This window comes from Sarcophilus harrisii, chromosome 5, assembly GCF_902635505.1.
Source record: "Sarcophilus harrisii chromosome 5, mSarHar1.11, whole genome shotgun sequence".
Lineage (NCBI taxonomy): Eukaryota > Metazoa > Chordata > Mammalia > Dasyuromorphia > Dasyuridae > Sarcophilus > Sarcophilus harrisii.
This window is the reverse complement of record NC_045430.1, coordinates 284,879,407-284,894,067: the sequence shown is the minus strand read 5'-3', so window position 1 is coordinate 284,894,067 and position 14,661 is coordinate 284,879,407. Positions and strand designations below refer to the sequence as shown.

The following is a 14,661-nucleotide window of genomic DNA, read 5'->3' as shown; positions in this document are numbered from 1 at the left end:
CTCTTGTAAGGCTTCTCTTCCTTTCCCCATTTATCTTCTAACTCTCTTTTGAGACTTTTAATGGTCTCTTCTATGAGAGCATCATGTAAAGGAGGACAGTCTGATGCATGTTTGCTGTTTGAGGTCTCTTCAGGTTTGCTGACCTGCTCTTTTTCTGCATAGAAGCTGTCGATCGTTCTTTTCATCTTTTTATTCATGTTTTAAAGCCTTTAGGGTAGGTCTCTAGGCAAGGGGTTACCAGCTTCCTCTGCAGAGCAGGGAAAGATGTAAACCGATTTCCGGCTCCGAGGTATGGGAGTGCTCTGAGTGAGAGTTTTCCCTTCCCCCAACAGGAAGTGGATTCAGCACTGGCCAAGCTATCAAAGTGCCCAGTTGGGCTGAGTGGGTTAGCGATTGCCCTCGGCTAGAGACTAAGGGGTGAAAGTGTCACTGCCCCAGGCCGGAGCCTCTTGTGGGACTGTGGTTAGCAGTGACTGCAGACCGCAGACCAGACTGCCCGGAACTCTGCCCGTGTCTCTGCCCATCAAATCCGGCCCTGAAAAGCTCTATGGCCCCAAGCCGAGCTCCCCACTGGGCAGATTGGAGGCTAACCCGGCTGCGTCCCTCCTGCCGTGCAGGATCACAACTGCCCCAAGGAAAAGCCTGTACTGCGGGTTGGGGCTGCGCGCAATGCTGAGATCTGTGCCTTCACCCTCGGTTTGAGACTCTCCTCGGAACCTAATTTCTCTCCCCGTCTGCGCCGATCTCCCCCCTGGCCCCAGAACCAACCTTTTTTGGCGAGACTGCAGATTTTCTTCGGCCGGTGAGTTGTTCTACTTCATATCTTTACGAATTGTAGTAGTCAAGACTATTTTTGAGGCTCGATATCATATTGATAAAGAGGGTAAGAGAAGAGCTTAGAAAGTCGCGTGTGTCTTCTCCGCCATCTTGGCTCCGCCCAGAAACAGAATTTAATGTCAAATTCTCGTATTTGACTTGTGAGACTGTTTTCAATATTCAACCCAGACATTATGCGGGGAGAAAGGGTGGTTGATGGAAAACAGGGGCTGCAGGAATTTGAGTTTCCCTGGCTGCTGGGAGCATAAAATGATCCATCAGAAAGATCCATGAGATGGAAAAGCTTTATAGATCCCAGGCTTTTTGCTCATCATTATTTTTATAACTATACTGCAACTTTTTTGCTGATCATCTATGCGGAAAGAAATTGTTAAATCAGAGCTTCTGATTTACAGATGGGCAAAGCATTTTTCCTAGATTCATTTTAAAGGGAAAAACAATATTTCCTACATATGATTGCATCTGCAGCCCAAATTAATGGGGATGGGAACAAGGAAGTGCCTTTTTGAGCAATTTCCATGTAAGGCTACAAGGGCATTCTGGCTGGCTGCTTCCAGGACTAAAACACTCTCCTTCTCCACTCCACCTACTGCCACCCCTGGCATCCTTGAAGTCCCAACAGAAATTCTACCTTCTCCAGAAAGACTTCCCCAGCCTCTCTTAATTCTTGTGCCCTCCCTCCATTAATTGTTTTCTATTTGTCTTGGATGTAACTTGCTGGTATTATGTATATATGATTTTATGAATGTATTTATATAGTTTGTATACTTAGATTATAAGTTCTTTGAAGGCAAGAATTCTCTTTATTAATTCTATCTCCATTATTTGGTATATAGTATCTGCTTACAAATATTTATGGAATTGAACTGGATACTGTCTCCCCATTTAGATTGCAAACTTCTAGGGGAAGGGCTGTCTTTTGTTTCTTTTGTATCCCACCCTAACACATTGGCTGGAACACAGAAGACAATGAATGTCTATTGACTAACTGAATGAATGAATATCACCTCCCAGTTCCAGATACCATCATCACTTTTAGTTGATATAAGATTATATCTATATAGTTGGATACACATATGTAAAATCTCCTTTCTCCATATAATCTCCTTAAATTTACATAGATAAAAAATAAGAAGAAAGTTATTTCAACACTACATGCTGGCCGAACTTCTTAACTTTTAAAATGATTTATTACAAACAACTTTGAGCATCAATATAGTCAATTAAGCTTACTCAGACTATTTACATTTCAATAAATGAGATTTATCAATTCAAGGTTATAAGAATTTCTCTTTTATTCTTCGGCCTCCAACAGAATTCTTTATCTATTCATTCCCATTCTTTTTTGTCTTTTGAGTTCTAATTCACATGTACTCTGTCCTATTTCAGGGTGATTTTTATTACCCTGAATTATTTGGTTAAATTTAATTTGAGGAACTTTAGATCAGGGTGAAGGTGATGAGTCATAACCTTCAGTCTTATGTCTATGCTACCTCAACTCCAGAGGGGAAGAGTAGGAGGATCTAGTGAACCCTTCTTGCTTTTTCCCAATGGCCCCCCAGTCAAGAAGAATCAAAGGATCTTAATATGCTGTAACTAGTATATACCACTGGTATTTATAACTGGTATTCTCTTTTCTGTAGTGAGGAAACTCATTTTAGTTTTATAAGCATTTAAAGAGAAGCCAGTCCCTTGCATACATGAAGTACCTCTATCAGCAGTTGCATTTCCAGTGTTACATACTCATAAAGCCTTTGCCAAAGCCTTTCACACTGCTCATGAGCTGAAGTTTTCCCTATGATTTAGTTGATTTTTCTCCAGAGAATTGGAGCTTGAGGCAGTTTGGGTGACACACCTCAGCCCTTGGATGGGAGGAGGATGTTGCTAGTGCCTGAATGATTCAGCCTCATTATTAGCTGGCAATAGCAGTCAGGCTCCGGGCCATTGCTCCCTCCCAGCTGGCAGCTCAGGCTCACATCTGCCTTATTAACATCAGAATCAGCAATCTAGAGGATTGTTCTTCCTTCCATCACTTCCATCTAATCCTGCTCCCAAATTTGGGCTCCTCCAACATCACTTGCCGCAGAGTCCAGCAGTAGTAGATGGCTCATGGGAGAAGACAGCTTGATTCAGGGTTGAGAGTGACAGGACTCCCTAATCTAAGCCCTACCTTCCTCTTCTGTGCCCTAGGGGAAGAAACATTATGATACTCATTATAGATTTCATGTTCTGGCCTGCCTCTATAAGAGTCTGGGGAAAAAACAATGGTCAAACTTCATACCCTTCTCAAATTATAAATAGCCTATACTATTTGTGATAAAATGTTCACGGTTAGCAAAAAGCAGTGGCTAGGCCGTCAAATTTGATGTCAAGAAATCTTACTCAAATACACCCTAGCTGTATGACTCTGAGCAAATTCTTTTTTTGGGGGGAGGAACATTTTGTTTTACCTTTTTTGAGTCTTAATGTACTCTTCTATAAAATCCCATAAAACAGGATGACTATGAGAATCGAACAAATTACACATAAACTTGTTCTGCAAAATTTAAATTGCTCTACAGTATGTATCAAAAAATCATGCAATTTTAATCAATTAAACTTTTGCGACACCCTATAAATCAGTCCTAATAGTAGTCATAGCTGTAGTACCAGTAGTAATATATATATATATATATATATATATATATATATAAACATTAACTATTATTGTGTATACAATATAATAGTATATACATTATGCATGTACACTTATAGATATTCATGCATGTTTACAAACTTATGAAAATACCCATATAGATACATATGTATATATGTGTGTATATATATATATATATATATATATATATATATATATATATACCTCCCATGTTTGTGTTGAAGATTAAATAGATTCATATAGGAATGAATGAATAAAAAGGGAAAAAATCATTGCTTAAGCACCTGGAATTATCAAAACATGCAAACCCAGTATATTAATACAAAAGCAAAAACAAACAAACAAACAAACAAAAAAACAAGTCACTCACTTTCAAGAATATGATATTCTAATAGGGGAATAGCACTTTAAGCCAAAAATTACAGGAATGTGAATAGATCAAAAAGCATAAAGCTTTTCCAAGAATAATAGCAGAGTTGATTTGGTCTTGGTTTTATCATTGTGGGAGGAACTTCATGTGTGAAAGGAATAAATATTTATATAGCATCAGGCATATGCTTGAAGCTAGATTTGAATTCTTTCTGAATCCAGATCCAGTACTGTATTCTAACATACCACTAGTAATTTCTTCTTATATATTCTTCCTAGTCATCCATCTATTTATCTATCCATCTATCCATCCATTTATCTATTTAATTATACAAATATACATGCATATGTTTATATCTTATATGAAAATACACACACATACAGCCTATTTTATTTATTTATTTTTTCATGCAGCCCATTTTAAGGCTTCCAAGGCCTATGATCCTCTAATCATTCTATCCCCATGCTCTTTGCCATGAAGGTAAGAGATAATGCTTTGGTGATTTTAACACTCTCATTCAAGAAACTTCTCCTGTAGGATTCTACTTTCCTGATTCCTGTTTCTTTACAGGCATCCCTGATGCTAAGGAACACATTATCCCTATATCATCACCCCAAAAATCATTATAATCCTCGTTTCAAGATAAAAATAAAATTGTCATTGTTCCTGAAAGGGGCATGTGAATGTCCTGCACCGTGGCCCACTTTTTCTAATTTTCCAGGTGACAGCAACCCTCCCTGTTCACCTCTTTTCTGAAGACAAGTGACTGGTTTTGTTGACTTTTGCACTTGGATACTAGTATCTTAGCATACAAAATATTTTTCATTCTTTTATTCCTTTATTTCTATATTGAATTCCTTAATCCCAATATCAACTATATGAGGTAGTTACCATTATTATTCCCATTTTAAAGACAAAGAATCTGAGGCCAAAAGGGTCTATGGAAGTTTCCTAGAACCTCACAGGCTGAGATGGGTTTCAAAATCAGATCTTCCTGACTAAATGTTCAATGTCCTATCAACTATTTCTTATTTACATCCAAAGGAAGAAAACTCTGAAAGTTATTCTATAGTATTCAGTCTGGGAAAGGGTTAGTTGGTTGGTCAAGATATAAAACAAACAGCCGTTACTTCATTCCCTTCTGTAAAATCTTAATAACAGTGCTTCTTACCTTTTTGACAGTTAAGAGTTCTCTCATTATCCTTGTCAGAATTAGGCTTACTTTCTCAGCAATGAGGAATCGATTTGCTCATCCCGTTGTCAGATGCTGTCATGTCTGAATGAAGCCCAGAACAAAGATGATTTGGGGTCGATCTTTTTTTGTTTGTTTATTTTCCATACCAATCTTCCTCAGCTTCACCCCTAGTCTAGAACAACCATATAGATGGAATGAAAATGTGACTCAAATGACATCAGAACACTAAAATCTACTATGGCAAGCTCCAAAATTATTAGATTATGAATTGTCTTTATTTTAATTTTTCAATTTCAATCTATTTTCCCATCTCACTCCACCCCTCCAAACAACAGCAACGACAGCCAAGGCATAATACTACTGTTATCTCCTTGATTCACTTGAAATGAATCTTTCTGCTTAGTAAAATTTTCTGAATTTAAATTACAGTTTCCTTCGGGCCCCTTACAGCATTATTTCTATCAAAGTTAATTGAGAGTCTGTGGTACAAATGGCTGTGTATTGCATATTGTCATTTAAATAGTTGTTGTTTGTCCTGCATTCCCAAAGAAAACCATGGCATCAGGGAGGTGATTCTGTGAAGTGCAGGTGAATTGGATTCAAGTGAGAGAGGGCTATGCTAGGTCATCTGTCTCACTTTCTCTTCCAGAATCATCTGGGTTTAGTGGCCAGACATAGATCAAGATGACTAGAGATGGTCTTGGATGAAATAGGAAAACTTATATCTTTTTAAGCTAACATCTTCAACAGGTCTCAGTTTTCATTCAAATAGAGATTTTGTACAACCATGGTGTGCATAGTATCTCATATCCATTGGCCAGGATTAGTCTCCAGTTGTAAGAATTGCAATTCCCTTCCAATGTACTTGGTTAAATTTCTCTTGACATGCAGGCAAGACTTTGCTCTTGGCCAGTCACTCTTAATTCTCAGAACTTTGCCCTGGAGCCCAAAGCTTCACTTTGGTTGGGAAGAGTAGTTCAAATACTGAACCTGGCATAAGTTGAAGAGTTTCATCATCATGCCCTTATAGCCCTAGATGATTTTCAATTTGTCAGATTTTATCTGAACAGGAACAGGAAGTAGAAAGGTATGATTTTGTTCCCTCTCAAAACAATAAACTAAATGAAGTCACATATAAACTGAATAAAGATAATGTGGTTATGTATATAATGTACTGGGTGTCCCTATTTAGAAGATCCCTAGGTTCCAGGATAAGCTACCTAGCTTATTGTCTTATCTGATGATATCAGATAAATCACTTGTGATATGAAAGGTAATCTCAAAAAGAAAGCACTAGTAACTAGAGAAGACAAAATGAGCAATGGGCAACTGAAGATGATGACATTTGAATGGAATGTCACAGAAGGTCAAGGAAACTAAGAGGTGAAGATTTTTATGGGATTTTGGGAATTGCCTTGAGGTGCTGATGTAGGGCATTTCTGTGTTAGCTGTGGAAAAAAATTACTGACATCCAGACTCTTCCAGTAGTACTATTCGGAGTTTAGACCATCAAAAATATCTCTTTTCTACTGGCTAAAGGACACAAATTTTTTAATTATAATTAGTAATAACCTTAACTGTTTATGTGTGTTAAAGCAAAAGATCTGAAAAAAGCCCAAATTTTAGTCCACTTAAATTTTTGGAGTAGACAGTCAGTCAATAAAAATTGATTAAGCATGTACCATATACCAGACATTGTGCTAAGCATTGAAGATACAAAAAGGATGGGTAGTTTTGGCCCCAAGGAGTTACATTCCTATAGGGGATACAATTAAATAATATGTAAAAACAGACATTATTCAGGAAAATAGAAAATGATTAAAAGCAAGAAGGTGCTAGAATTAAGAGGAATTAGGAAAGACTTCCTTTAATGGATGGGATTTTAGTTGGACTTTAAAGCAGCCTGGGAAGCCAGGTGGCAGAGATGAGAAGGGAGAGTGTTCTGGGCAAGATGAACAGCAAAAGAAAATGTTCAGAGCTGAGATACTGAATGTCCTGTTCACAGAATACAGAGGAAGCCTGTGTCACTGAATTTGGTAGTGGGTGGTGAGGAGTAAGGCATAATTAGGCTGCAAAGGAAGGAGGGTGTTATGAAGGGCTCTGAATGCTAGAGAGGTTCTTGTATTTGATTCTGGACAGTGAGAGGGAGTCACTGTGTTTTACTGAAGGGGAAAGATGGCAGACTGACTTCGTAGAGTTCACTTTCCTTCCATTTTCATCCAAATGTATGTATGAAATTACAGAGATGCTACCTTTCTGATATGTGATATGTGATACCGAGATAAGTGAACATTATGTGGGATTTTGAGGCCATTATGGAAGCCCCAAGTATCATTTATTATTATATTACATTTCAGAAGTTCTATTAAAAAGAATGTCCTTTCAGTGATTGGCAGACAGTCTACAAGGGGAGGCTGGGATAATTCCCCTGGGCAATGGCTCCACCTGAATCTTGAATATAATTATGACCAAAGCCGATACAAGGGACAATGAAAAGGGAAGCTACTCTCTTGGAGCTCATCAAGCCACCTCAAGTAAATTCACAAAACCATAGACAACTCTACTTCTCGACATGAGAAAGAGCCAATGACCAATTTGGACTGTGGTGTCAGCAATAAAGGAGTCTCTTCCAGAGAAGATGGTTTTCATGTATTTAATATCTTTCAACAAACGAGTCTGTTTGTGTGATTCTGAGATAGTTTTGTTTGTGAACATTGCCTTCAAAGCTGGGGACTGCAGTATACTGAAAGAAAACAATATGGGAGTGACATTTAGTGTTTGGCTCTTCTTTGAGAAAAGACATGTTTTTGGAAACAAATTCCTAAATGAATCCTGGGCATGATAAGTAGAGACCAATCACAATGTGTTTGGTGGATATCTGAGAAAAGGAGACATTTGTTGCTGAAACATGGAAGGCAACTTAGCATTCCCAAGACTCTTCTGTTCACAAAAGTCAAAGACTTTGAACATGTGGCTTCTGAGCAGCCCAGGAAAGGCCAGGAGCCCTGTGCCATGTGAGTCTAAAGACGGATCTACTATGAATTTTCTGAATCAGATTGCAATTTTTTAATTAATACAAACAATGTCCTTCTGTCTTTGGAAAACAAGCCCACAAGGCCCACACTGGGTAAATATGCACTTCTGTTCATCCAGATTCTGCTTAATTACCTTTTTTTCCCTGCTGTTCTAAAGATAATTACTTTGCAATGCACTCATGAAATTTGGGGAAGTCTGGGAATGAAATAATAGCAACCCCATGGTGGCCATTTATTGACACCCCCTTTCAAAACATCAGGTTTATTCTCAGAAACCTTTGTATATAACTTGATGTGTTTTTAAAATAAAAGCTACAATCTTACTAAAGAGCTGTACATATGAATACAGCTGCTATTCTGCCCTCTTGTGCACAGCTGACATCATCTGATTTTTTGACTTTGGGTCACCATTAATCAATCTTGAATGTTCTCTATTTTCAAATTATCAAAATGACCAAATGATCCAAAAGGTTTCAATACTTAGGCTCACATAAAAAGACTGGCAGCCTGGTGCTGATTCATAATCACACACAAATTTATTTCTATACGTAGATATCACTTTCTCTCTTGGGCTCTCAAATAGAAGGATAATGAGCTTGAATTTGAATGGCAAGAGGAAGAGGTTAGGATTAGTAGTTTTGGGGAAACTTTACAGGTATATTCAGTGATATTAAAAATCATATTGTTCTGGTGATGTTCAATGGTTACGAGTGATGGGACAGTACAAATTCAGAAGAACAAAATGGAAAGAAATATGGTGGGTAGACATACTAGGCTTTAGCACACCAATGGCAATGATATATTCTGATGCTTGACATAGAAAACATCAACTAAATGCATAAGTGGAAAAGGGCATGTACAGGCATGTAGCACAGAGAAGGATAACAGATACACAACCTGACTACTGAATTTATAAATAGGAGATAACTAGAGATGTACTGGAGGACCTCCCACACACTCTACCTTAGATTCATCCTCTTTGGCTAGATACTGGAAAACAGACAGTACCGAATGAAAAGATGTCAATGGATTTGAATCAGCATTAGTAGATATTGGGTACATGAGGTTGGTCGGTTACTGTCCTTTGTTCTCCAAGATGATCAGAATGACATCACTAGAATGGGGTCAAGGTAGAATGGATCCAATTGTGACTGATCAGATCAGTATGAAGTAGAAAGGTTCTATTACAGATCAGGCACAAATAATTCAGGAGGACATTTGAATTCTCTCAATTTGTGCATTTCATTTTTCTTTTGAGCTACTGCAATTGGGCTTTGCTGATAGAGCACAGCACCTTCTTTAAGGTGAGAAGGCCATGCTGGCCAGTCCTATGTCAATGGCTCCCATGTCCTTCAATGTTTCCAAAATTCTTCAGAGAGACGAAGAAAATGTCTTTTTTTTCCATTTCTTCTGACATTCACAGCGCATTTGTCTTGTATGAGTTTTACTTAAAATAGTTTTTTAGGCAAAATGTATGTCTGACATTCAAACTACATTGCCAGCCTATCAAAGTTACACTCTGAAGTAGAGACTGACCACTTGGCAGTCCAGATCAAGAAAGGATCTCAGTGCTTTGTACTTTATCTTGCCAGGTGATCTTCAGAATCTTCCCAGGACAATTTAACTGGAAGTGATTCAGTATGCTGGCATTGGTGCTGGCATACTGTCCAGTCTCCACAGGCATGGTCCTTGGAACAAATTGTTCCCATCTACCCTTTCCACCAAGGAAAAGTTTTCATATTCTGGGTTAGATATCCTCCCTATTTGCCAATGGATTTAAGACCCCTTGTTTACCCTTAACCTGGTTTAGCCTGTCTGCCAAAATGATTTGCCAAGGTGTTGTCACTGCATATACTAAAGTTTTTTTGGAGCCACAGGTGCAGCAGTAGACACCAAAGGTGAAAGAGCAGCTTTGAAAAGGGCTTGGCAGCTCTCACACCAGAAATTCTAGGGATCCTTAAACACTCCCTTCAATGCCATATATATATATATATATATATATATATATATATATATATATAAAACCATATATGTATAGACAGAGAGATAGACAGACAGATATAGGATTGTGTATCCATAACAATCTTGAAAGGTTCATAATCCTGGCAAGGATGTTAAAAACATCTAGTCCAATACCTTCCTTGTTATCAAATGAGAAAACTAAGACTTATGAAGGCTTGTAACACGTTAAATATAAATTGAATTATTAGTTTATTTTGGCTTCTGTTTTTATTGTATTTCAGGTATGATAATTAAACTTATAAATAAGATTATTGCTGTTATTTGTAGAGGGCCAAAACTCTGGAGAATTATACTTGAAACAAGGATACTTACAACAAGGTCTTAACTCAGTGGAATTGATGTAATCATTGGATCCCCTGACATATGATGAGACTGTTGTAGAACTTCAAAATCTACAGGAATCACTGGATTCCTTGACACATGAAGTAATGGATAATAGATTGGTTTTGGACTATGTCTAGGACTTATGAGCAAGTATAATTCCTCATGTTGATTCTTATTGTTTGTTACATCACTACTAGTCTGTGTTATATTACTATGTGCTTATGTAATGCCTCCCATGCTGATGGATTTATGTGTACCTATTTCAGGTAAGACCCTTCAGTACAGAGGAAATCTGCTAACAATTTCTGGTTGGCATTCTCACCTTCCTGAGAAGTCAGGGAGGGCATGATGACCTCCTTTTTGGTGTTTTCACCTCTCTTCTTGAGAAGTCAGGGAGGGCGTGACCACGGTGTTCTAAAACAAAAGAAAGCGGGAGATGTAGACAGCTGGAACTCTGGAGAAGTGTACTGAAACAAGGATACTTACAACAAGGTGTTAACACAGTGGAATTGATGATGTAATGATTCCTAGTTCACACATATTCGATATGCTGTAATGATGTAATTGTAATAAAGTATTTAAGGGGTGAGAGGACTAGAAATGAGACGGTCCATCTTTGATCATCTTCCTGGTGGCTCTCCTGCCTCCTGCACTTCTCCACTAATATCAAGACTGGATCAGACTATGACAGACACAGACTATAAAGGAAACAGACTGTGAAGGAGACAATAAAGACTTTAGATTCTATTTCTGATTATTCTCATGCTGACTTGTAATGGGCTGAGGTTTGAGTTGATGCACTGAGGTCCCAAGTATGTGAGGCTAAATAGTAATTGGGCTATACTCTATTAATATACATGATTGGATAAAGAATGGTCCCTGCCCACTCTCTGTGCAAGTCCTGATGTGTTGTATAGGAAATGACGATTTTGGTGGGTGGAGGCAGAGAGAGAGACAGGAAGAGAAGCTGGGAGAGATTGGGCCTGGATTCCATTCTCCTAGCTGCTGGTCGTGTGGCTGCTGGTCTAGTTATCTTCTTGACTCAGCTGCACACATTGCTGTCACCGATTCTCTTCCACCTCCGATCCTTTTTCACTGAGAATAAAGACTGACGATTTTCCCCTAACCTGAATCCCTGAGTCCTGCTGATTTAAAAATACACGGTCTTCACACTGACTATCTTGCTGAGACCAAGGCCCATCCAGAGAACTTCCAAAAAGCTAGTCTGAACATGACAGTTATTTTAGATTACCAAAACTTTTACATAATATTTCATGCTCTTCTCACTAAAAAAGTGGGTAGATGTATACTCAAAAAGTTATCAAAGTGTGCATACCCTTTGATCCAGCACTACTTGGCTTATATCCCAAAGAGATTTTAAAGAAGGGAAAGGGTCCTGTATGTGCAAGAATGTTTGTGGCAGCCCTCTTTGTAGTGGCCAGAAACCAGAAACTAAGTGGATGCCCATCAGTTGGAGAATGGCTGAATAAATTGTGATATATGAATATTATGGAATATTATTGGTTGGTAAAAATGACCAACAGGATGATTTCAGAAAGGTCTGGAGAGACTTACATGAACTGATGCTGAGTGAAATGAGCAGGACCAGGAAATCATTATACACTTCAATAACAATACTATATGACGATCAATTCTAATAGACCTGGCCATCTTCAGAAATGAGATGAACTAAATCAGTTCCAATGGAGCAGGAATGAATTGAACCAGCTACACCCAGCAAAAGAACTCTGGGAGATGACTAAGAACCATTACATAGAATTTCCAATCCCCCTATTTTTGTCTACCTGCATTTTTTATTTCTTTCACAGGCTAATTATACACTATTTCAGAGTCCAATTCTTTTCGTACAGCAAAATAACTGAACATGTATACTTATTTTGTATTTAATTTATACTGTAACATATTTAACATGTATTGGTCAACCTGGCATCTAGGAGAGGGGGTGGGAGGAAGGAGGGGAAAATTGGAACAAAAGGTTTGGCAATTGTCAATGCTTTAAAATTACCCATGCATATAATTTCTAAATAAAAAACTATTAAAATAAAAAAAGTTGGTAGATGTCTTCAACAATAGCATTTACCCATATTTAGAATTAGTGGTATGACCATACTCACAACATAATTTTTAATATCTTAGGGTCAACTTGGCAGTAGATAAGTCTTGAATAGAGTGCTTCAAGGATGTGTAATGGCCTTATGCTATTTATCATTTCCATCAATGACTTGGATAAAGACACAGGTAGGATGGTTACCAAACTTGCAGATGACACAAAGCTATTTGCAGTATTCTTTAAGATAATGAACTCACTAGATGATAGAGACAAAATTTTTTAAGACTTTGGCATAGTTCCAGGGGACCATGATGAAACATATTTCTTATTTCTTGATAGAGAAGTAATGAACTCACTCAAAATATAAAATGAAATGGTTAGATAGATATATATGTACATATATACAAATACACACACATACACACAGAGCCAATGGTGGAAATTTGTTTTGCTTGACTATGTATATTTTATAAGGTTTGTTCCTTTCTTTGTTTGTTTTCCCAGTGGGAGGAGGTGGAAGGGAGAGAAAATCAATTTCTGTTCATTGAAAAAATAAATTTAATTAAGAAAAAAAGACCTTTACAGGCTAAAGCACTCGGGTGAATCTAAAATGATGCCATTCAATAGGGATAAATGTAAAAGCTTATATTCTGCTTCAAAAACTAAATTTCAGAACTAAAACATGAGGGAGGCAAGCTTGAACTGCAAGAAATGGCAAGGAGAGTTTCCAAAAGCCCAATGCAGGCTTGATGTTACAAAGGACTTTCAGAAATAACAGCATTCCCAAAGTCAAATGGAACTCCTTGGGAGGTAGTTTTTTTTGTTTGTTTGTTTGTTTTGTTTTTTTTTCCATCTTTGAACACTTCAAGCAGAAAATGAATGGCCTCTTCATGGCAATTGTAGTGGAGATTCCTGTGGGATTCTGAGTTCAATAAAATTTCTCTAATGTCTCTTCCAACTCTGAAACTGAGGCTTTGCTTTATCAGCTGATCCTTATGCAAACACAGACCCTTGGATAATCCCAGGATAATGCTCTTTTAATAGCATTGGCCAAGTCTTTTGAACACTTTCCCAGATCAGATAATGATTGTGATCAACTTGCTATTAATTGCAAAGTGAACATTGTTTAAGCTTTTAAAAATTCTCCATTCTCCTGATAGACAATATCAGGACCACTTACTGGGTTCCATGTATACAATACTGACACACCACCTCAGAGTTCTTTTCCATGTTCTTATTTAGTACAAGTTGATCCTTAAATGTCAAATGACCATTTCACAGAAAGTATAAGAATTTTAGCTTTGGGGTTCTAGAATCATACTAAGAACTAATAAAACAAATCAAGGGCCAAAGTAATTCTAGCAAAAGTGGTGAATCTTTAGGGTGATGAATTATTGATGAAGGACCTCATCAATCACAATCTGACTCCCTAAGTGATGTACATCACTCATTCGGAATCTATGTTGTCTTCAATCACCTTTCTAAGATGCTTCCCTTCTTCTCTTTATATGGTGTTTGTGTACCTTTCTAGTTATGTGATATTTAAGGAAAATAAAGACATCAATTTTTTAATATGTACTAGCACTGCAAAAACAAAGTGGCAAGATAAGAATCTAGAATTTGAGATGTATTCTTTTATTTAAGTACTTAAGTATCTGTTATATACAACTAGAATAACTACCTACCAGGTCCTGTTGAGAAAAAAAAAAAAACAGGAAGCCATCTGCCCACTGGAATGCACAAGATATAATATTTGTTTTTCAAGGTCTGTTCCTTAGAACCATCTATATAATGTGCTAAAATCTGGCAGAATTAAGTACCATTGTTATTTTCTTATTGACATTTGAAATAGGCCATACTCAGGGGGTTGGTTCAATGAAATAATAAAAAAGTAATTGATGATAGTAAATTTTAAAATCCCTCCTAGGAAACTCTTTGCATAACTACCCAGTGAACCACCCAATGAAGAGTTTCTTCCATTTTTTTAAACCTTGACAATCATAATACATCATTTTTTACAGTACAAAGCTGGGACCACTACTCTGAATTGTGCATATAGCTGATGATGCTTTGTGAATCACTACTGAATCAAAAGTGAACACTGGTGAAATATTGCCTTACACATCTGTTTTGTTCCCACTTGTTCCCTGG

General features: G+C 37.5%; 1 long non-coding RNA gene across 2 annotated transcripts in view; it reads right to left on the bottom strand.

Annotated features, from left to right (window-relative positions):
- LOC116419643 overlaps window positions 1-10,803 on the bottom strand; it is a 41,913-nt gene extending 31,110 nt beyond the window's left edge. For both annotated transcript variants that reach the window (XR_004229904.1, XR_004229905.1), the window contains exons 1-2: window positions 10,762-10,803; window positions 5,035-5,230 (exon numbers count right to left, since the gene is read on the bottom strand). This is a non-coding gene — a long non-coding RNA (uncharacterized LOC116419643). The remainder of the gene's footprint in view (window positions 1-5,034; window positions 5,231-10,761) is intronic.
- Window positions 10,804-14,661: the final 3,858 nt, after the last annotated feature.